This window comes from Schistocerca gregaria, unplaced genomic scaffold (genome assembly GCF_023897955.1).
Source record: "Schistocerca gregaria isolate iqSchGreg1 unplaced genomic scaffold, iqSchGreg1.2 ptg001338l, whole genome shotgun sequence".
Taxonomy (NCBI): Eukaryota; Metazoa; Arthropoda; class Insecta; order Orthoptera; family Acrididae; genus Schistocerca; species Schistocerca gregaria.
The window spans coordinates 37501-45000 of NW_026062645.1; the positions used below are offsets into that span (position 1 = coordinate 37501).

At 51.0% G+C, this 7500-nt stretch overlaps 3 non-coding genes across 3 annotated transcripts in view; all 3 read right to left on the bottom strand.

The window, feature by feature from the left end:
- LOC126330715 (large subunit ribosomal RNA) overlaps positions 1 to 210 on the bottom strand; it is a 4222-nt gene extending 4012 nt beyond the window's left edge. Inside the window, exon 1 of the ribosomal RNA XR_007563131.1 lies at positions 1 to 210. This exon is cut by the window's left edge and continues 4012 nt beyond it. This is a non-coding gene — a ribosomal RNA (large subunit ribosomal RNA).
- Positions 211 to 398: 188 nt separating this feature from the next.
- LOC126330719 (5.8S ribosomal RNA) lies at positions 399 to 553 on the bottom strand. The gene has a single exon (XR_007563133.1). It is a non-coding gene; the product is annotated as a 5.8S ribosomal RNA (ribosomal RNA).
- Positions 554 to 915: 362 nt separating this feature from the next.
- Positions 916 to 2808, bottom strand: LOC126330713 (small subunit ribosomal RNA). The gene has a single exon (XR_007563129.1). It is a non-coding gene; the product is annotated as a small subunit ribosomal RNA (ribosomal RNA).
- Between the last annotated feature and the right edge of the window lie 4692 nt (positions 2809 to 7500).

The window sequence follows — 7500 nt, forward strand, 5'->3', positions numbered from 1 at the left end:
CATTCAAGTTGGACTTGGGCTCGGCGCGAGGCGTCGGGGGTAGTGGACCCTCCCAAACACCACATGCCACGACAGGCGGCAGCCTGCGGGGTTCGGTGCTGGACTCTTCCCTGTTCGCTCGCCGCTACTGGGGGAATCCTTGTTAGTTTCTTTTCCTCCGCTTAGTAATATGCTTAAATTCAGCGGGTAGTCTCGCCTGCTCTGAGGTCGTTGTACGAGGTGTCGCACGCCACACCGCCAGCCGGCTGTGCACGCTACCGAGAAAGTACCGGTATGCGAACCGCCAGGCGACGGGCGCGCATCGCACGTTTAAGGAGACGCGGCCGGCCACACAGGCGACCACGACACTCCCACGTCTCCGAAGCGGGACAAACGCCGCGCGCTTCAGTATACGTAGCCGACCCTCAGCCAGACGTGGCCCGGGAACGGAATCCATGGACCGCAATGTGCGTTCGAAACGTCGATGTTCATGTGTCCTGCAGTTCACATGTCGACGCGCAATTTGCTGCGTTCTTCATCGACCCACGAGCCGAGTGATCCACCGTCCTGGGTGATCTTTTCCTTTTCAGTCTCCCACTGTCTCTTTCAAGACAGTAGCATTTGCGGGACTGAGGCGTCTGACGGCCCCTGTTCCACTATTTTTTTTGTGTCCAACGGCCTCACAGCCGATGGGCGTCGTACGGCTCCACACCGGAGCGGACAGGCACTCGGGCGAACGTCATTCAAAACCGGCGCCAGGCGCCAGGTACCGCAGGCCAGCCGCTCCAGAGCTTCAGCGCTCGTACCACACAACAACAACACTTCCGCTAGTTTTGAGAGGCACGCGTGGTTCCGCACGCGGCGCACGGCCACTGCCGTACAGGTAGCGTGTTGCGCGACACGACACGCACATCGAAAGACATGCAGTCTAGTCGGTAATGATCCTTCCGCAGGTTCACCTACGGAAACCTTGTTACGACTTTTACTTCCTCTAAATGATCAAGTTTGGTCATCTTTCCGGTAGCATCGGCAACGACAGAGTCGATGCCGCGTACCAGTCCGAAGACCTCACTAAATCATTCAATCGGTAGTAGCGACGGGCGGTGTGTACAAAGGGCAGGGACGTAATCAACGCGAGCTTATGACTCGCGCTTACTGGGAATTCCTCGTTCATGGGGAACAATTGCAAGCCCCAATCCCTAGCACGAAGGAGGTTCAGCGGGTTACCCCGACCTTTCGGCCTAGGAAGACACGCTGATTCCTTCAGTGTAGCGCGCGTGCGGCCCAGAACATCTAAGGGCATCACAGACCTGTTATTGCTCAATCTCGTGCGGCTAGAAGCCGCCTGTCCCTCTAAGAAGAAAAGTAATCGCTGACAGCACGAAGGATGTCACGCGACTAGTTAGCAGGCTAGAGTCTCGTTCGTTATCGGAATTAACCAGACAAATCGCTCCACCAACTAAGAACGGCCATGCACCACCACCCACCGAATCAAGAAAGAGCTATCAATCTGTCAATCCTTCCGGTGTCCGGGCCTGGTGAGGTTTCCCGTGTTGAGTCAAATTAAGCCGCAGGCTCCACTCCTGGTGGTGCCCTTCCGTCAATTCCTTTAAGTTTCAGCTTTGCAACCATACTTCCCCCGGAACCCAAAAGCTTTGGTTTCCCGGAGGCTGCCCGCCGAGTCATCGGAGGAACTGCGGCGGATCGCTGGCTGGCATCGTTTATGGTTAGAACTAGGGCGGTATCTGATCGCCTTCGAACCTCTAACTTTCGTTCTTGATTAATGAAAACATACTTGGCAAATGCTTTCGCTTCTGTTCGTCTTGCGACGATCCAAGAATTTCACCTCTAACGTCGCAATACGAATGCCCCCGCCTGTCCCTATTAATCATTACCTCGGGTTCCGAAAACCAACAAAATAGAACCGAGGTCCTATTCCATTATTCCATGCACACAGTATTCAGGCGGGCTTGCCTGCTTTAAGCACTCTAATTTGTTCAAAGTAAACGTGCCGGCCCACCGAGACACTCAACAAAGAGCACCCTGGTAGGATTTAAACGGGGTCCGCCTCGGGACGCGAAAGCACCCCTTCGGCTCGCCCCACCGGCAGGACGTCCCACGATACATGCCAGTTAAACACCGACGGGCGGTGAACCAACAGCGTGGGACACAAATCCAACTACGAGCTTTTTAACCGCAACAACTTTAATATACGCTATTGGAGCTGGAATTACCGCGGCTGCTGGCACCAGACTTGCCCTCCAATAGATACTCGTTAAAGGATTTAAAGTGTACTCATTCCGATTACGGGGCCTCGGATGAGTCCCGTATCGTTATTTTTCGTCACTACCTCCCCGTGCCGGGAGTGGGTAATTTGCGCGCCTGCTGCCTTCCTTGGATGTGGTAGCCGTTTCTCAGGCTCCCTCTCCGGAATCGAACCCTGATTCCCCGTTACCCGTTACAACCATGGTAGGCGCAGAACCTACCATCGACAGTTGATAAGGCAGACATTTGAAAGATGCGTCGCCGGTACGAGGACCGTGCGATCAGCCCAAAGTTATTCAGAGTCACCAAGGCAAACGGACCAGACAAGCCAATCCGATTGGTTTTGATCTAATAAAAGCGTCCCTTCCATCTCTGGTCGGGACTCTGTTTGCATGTATTAGCTCTAGAATTACCACAGTTATCCAAGTAACGTGGGTACGATCTAAGGAACCATAACTGATTTAATGAGCCATTCGCGGTTTCACCTTAATGCGGCTTGTACTGAGACATGCATGGCTTAATCTTTGAGACAAGCATATGACTACTGGCAGGATCAACCAGGGAGCTGCGTCAACTAGAGCTGAGCAGCCGGCCGCCCGGGAGTGTGTCCCGGGGGCCCGCGCGAACACGCAAGCGTCCGCTCAATTATTCTGCAAACAGGAGGAGGCCGAGCTCCCCTGCACGATACACCTCGAAACCCTCTCAGGTCCCGGCGGCGCGCAGCGCCGTCCTAGGTACTTGGTCGGTTTCGAGAGAGGCGCAATCGCCCGGAGTTAGGCGAGTAGACGGTTTTAGTGCGAACACCCTTGCTCCCAACTGAGCTTGCCGCTGCCGACAGAGGCCCGGGAGCGTGCTGTCGTGGCATTGCCGGCGGGAGACAACACGCGCCACCTATGGTGACCGGCAGCTCCAACGCCAGCGCCACACAAGGGCAAAGCCCCACTTGGGTGCAGAAGCGAACTCTCCCAGCACAGCGCACGCGCCAACACGTCCGCACAACTGCGATACAAACCACCTGCGAGAACCGCTGGGGCGACCGAGCAGCAGACGGCGTCGCGGCGCCGAGTGCCAGGCGGCGGCGCATCCTCAACGCACACAGTCCTCAATCAGACCAGCACACTGCAGATGTCCACCGCGCTTCGCACCGGGCTCGGCTGAACCAACTTTGGCCGCCAGGCGCCGCGTGCAGGGTGCGCCGCAGCGTAGCTGCGCCGCCTGCCGGGCCCGTCGGCTGGCGCTCCTGCCACTCGGCGCCCCCCACCAGCCGCCTGTTGCGCGTGCGCCCACGCAGCGCGCGGCCAACACGCCGGGCGGCCCCCCTTCACCGGCCGGGAACAGTCCCACCAAGCCACCGCCGCGTATCGCTTCATACCCACATGGGCCTAGTCACGCGTGTGGATGTGGCGGGTACCGCTGAAACAACCGGTTAATAGCTGTACCGATCGTCGCCATCACAGATTCACCTCCAGCGTGAACAACCGCTCAACAACGGATTTCCAGTTCATTTGCGTATCTTGGGCAGTAAACGTAGATGTCCACCTACATTTGCGAATTCAACAATTCTTGCATGCCAGGATGTCATGTGTCACGACACGCTACATCAGACCACATACACACTGCGACATGTGCAGAAGAGAACACGTGGAAGGTGGCCCGCGCACGTATGCGATGTACCTTCCGCGATCCACTGTCAACCGGCATCTGCGGCATGTCCCAGATATGGAACGCGGTCCACCAGGGTAGCACTTTGTGTGAGGCAATACGACAAAGTCGGAATACACGCGTCACTACATCAGACGGCTCACGCTGACCTGACCTGACCTGACTCACCGCACCACCACCCCCAGCGACCCAGGGTGACATACAATGCGTTCGTACGTTCCTCCCACACGCCTCTACGGCGTACCACAGTGCAACCTAGCTGTTATTGGGAGACGAGACAAGTAGCATCAAGCACAACATATGGAAATTGAGATTCGACACCGTTGGGCACAGCCAGCGTACGGTCACACGTATCACACTACTTCACTCTGTACGTAACGACCGATGATCGGTACAGCGTGTGGGTTACGCGTACGACATCAGCGGACAATGGACACAGACCATACCACGACGTACACTGAGGGCGTCGACATCTGAATGCAACTGAACAGCTGCGAGGCTCATTTAACACTCAAACGCCAGACCGACCAGCTTGAGAGGACAGAGACACAAAGAGGGGGACAGAGGGGGACAGAGGGGGGGGAGGGGGGGGGGTCGGCGATATAGTCCTATTGCAGTACAATTGACAGTGGATAGCAGGAATATGTGGAAAGTAAGCAACACTCGCAAGACATCTACATGAGGATAACAACGACACCAGAGATTCCGAGCAGTGAACTATGTTAGGCAAAGGGACAACGTGGGTTAGGTTAAGGGACAACGTGGGTTAGGTTAAGGGACAACGTGGGTTAGGTTAAGGGACAACGTGGGTTAGGTTAAGGGACAACGTGGGTTAGGTTAAGGGACAACGTGGGTTAGGTTAAGGGACAACGTGGGTTAGGTTAAGGGACAACGTGGGTTAGGTTAAGGGACAACGTGGGTTAGGTTAAGGGACAACGTGGGTTAGGTTAAGGGACAACGTGGGTTAGGTTAAGGGACAACGTGGGTTAGGTTAAGGGACAACGTGGGTTAGGTTAAGGGACAACGTGGGTTAGGTTAAGGGACAACGTGGGTTAGGTTAAGGGACAACGTGGGTTAGGTTAAGGGACAACGTGGGTTAGGTTAAGGGACAACGTGGGTTAGGTTAAGGGACAACGTGGGTTAGGTTAAGGGACAACGTGGGTTAGGTTAAGGGACAACGTGGGTTAGGTTAAGGGACAACGTGGGTTAGGTTAAGGGACAACGTGGGTTAGGTTAAGGGACAACGTGGGTTAGGTTAAGGGACAACGTCGGTTAGGTTAAGGGACAACGTCGGTTAGGTTAAGGGACAACGTCGGTTAGGTTAAGGGACAACGTCGGTTAGGTTAAGGGACAACGTCGGTTAGGTTAAGGGACAACGTGGGTTAGGTTAAGGGACAACGTGGGTTAGGTTAAGGGACAACGTGGGTTAGGTTAAGGGACAACGTGGGTTAGGTTAAGGGACAACGTGGGTTAGGTTAAGGGACAACGTGGGTTAGGTTAAGGGACAACGTGGGTTAGGTTAAGGGACAACTTGAGTTAGGTTAAGGGACAACTTGAGTTAGGTTAAGGGACAACTTGAGTTAGGTTAAGGGACAACTTGAGTTAGGTTAAGGGACAACTTGAGTTAGGTTAAGGGACAACTTGAGTTAGGTTAAGGGACAACTTGAGTTAGGTTAAGGGACAAATTGAGTTAGGTTAAGGGACAACTTGAGTTAGGTTAAGGGACAAATTGAGTTAGGTTAAGGGACAAATTGAGTTAGGTTAAGGGACAAATTGAGTTAGGTTAAGGGACAAATTGAGTTAGGTTAAGGGACAAATTGAGTTAGGTTAAGGGACAACTTGAGTTAGGTTAAGGGACAAATTGAGTTAGGTTAAGGGACAAATTGAGTTAGGTTAAGGGACAAATTGAGTTAGGTTAAGGGACAACTTGAGTTAGGTTAAGGGACAACTTGAGTTAGGTTAAGGGACAACTTGAGTTAGGTTAAGGGACAACTTGAGTTAGGTTAAGGGACAACTTGAGTTAGGTTAAGGGACAACTTGAGTTAGGTTAAGGGACAACTTGAGTTAGGTTAAGGGACAACTTGAGTTAGGTTAAGGGACAACTTGAGTTAGGTTAAGGGACAACTTGAGTTAGGTTAAGGGACAACTTGAGTTAGGTTAAGGGACAACTTGAGTTAGGTTAAGGGACAACTTGAGTTAGGTTAAGGGACAACTTGAGTTAGGTTAAGGGACAACTTGAGTTAGGTTAAGGGACAACTTGAGTTAGGTTAAGGGACAACTTGAGTTAGGTTAAGGGACAAATTGAGTTAGGTTAAGGGACAAATTGAGTTAGGTTAAGGGACAACTTGAGTTAGGTTAAGGGACAACTTGAGTTAGGTTAAGGGACAAATTGAGTTAGGTTAAGGGACAACTTGAGTTAGGTTAAGGGACAACTTGAGTTAGGTTAAGGGACAACTTGAGTTAGTTTAAGGGACAACTTGAGTTAGGTTAAGGGACAACTTGAGTTAGGTTAAGGGACAACTTGAGTTAGGTTAAGGGACAACTTGAGTTAGGTTAAGGGACAACTTGAGTTAGGTTAAGGGACAACTTGAGTTAGGTTAAGGGACAAATTGAGTTAGGTTAAGGGACAAATTGAGTTAGGTTAAGGGACAAATTGAGTTAGGTTAAGGGACAAATTGAGTTAGGTTAAGGGACAACTTGAGTTAGGTTAAGGGACAACGTGGGTTAGGTTAAGGGACAACTTGAGTTAGGTTAAGGGACAACTTGAGTTAGGTTAAGGGACAACTTGAGTTAGGTTAAGGGACAACTTGAGTTAGGTTAAGGGACAACTTGAGTTAGGTTAAGGGACAACTTGAGTTAGGTTAAGGGACAACTTGAGTTAGGTTAAGGGACAACTTGAGTTAGGTTAAGGGACAACTTGAGTTAGGTTAAGGGACAACTTGAGTTAGGTTAAGGGACAACTTGAGTTAGGTTAAGGGACAACTTGAGTTAGGTTAAGGGACAACTTGAGTTAGGTTAAGGGACAACTTGAGTTAGGTTAAGGGACAACTTGAGTTAGGTTAAGGGACAACTTGAGTTAGGTTAAGGGACAACTTGAGTTAGGTTAAGGGACAACTTGAGTTAGGTTAAGGGACAAATTGAGTTAGGTTAAGGGACAAATTGAGTTAGGTTAAGGGACAAATTGAGTTAGGTTAAGGGACAAATTGAGTTAGGTTAAGGGACAAATTGAGTTAGGTTAAGGGACAAATTGAGTTAGGTTAAGGGACAAATTGAGTTAGGTTAAGGGACAAATTGAGTTAGGTTAAGGGACAACTTGAGTTAGGTTAAGGGACAAATTGAGTTAGGTTAAGGGACAAATTGAGTTAGGTTAAGGGACAAATTGAGTTAGGTTAAGGGACAAATTGAGTTAGGTTAAGGGACAAATTGAGTTAGGTTAAGGGACAACTTGAGTTAGGTTAAGGGACAAATTGAGTTAGGTTAAGGGACAAATTGAGTTAGGTTAAGGGACAAATTGAGTTAGGTTAAGGGACAAATTGAGTTAGGTTAAGCGATAATCTGGTACAGCCACAGTTAGGTTAAGCGATAATCTGGTAC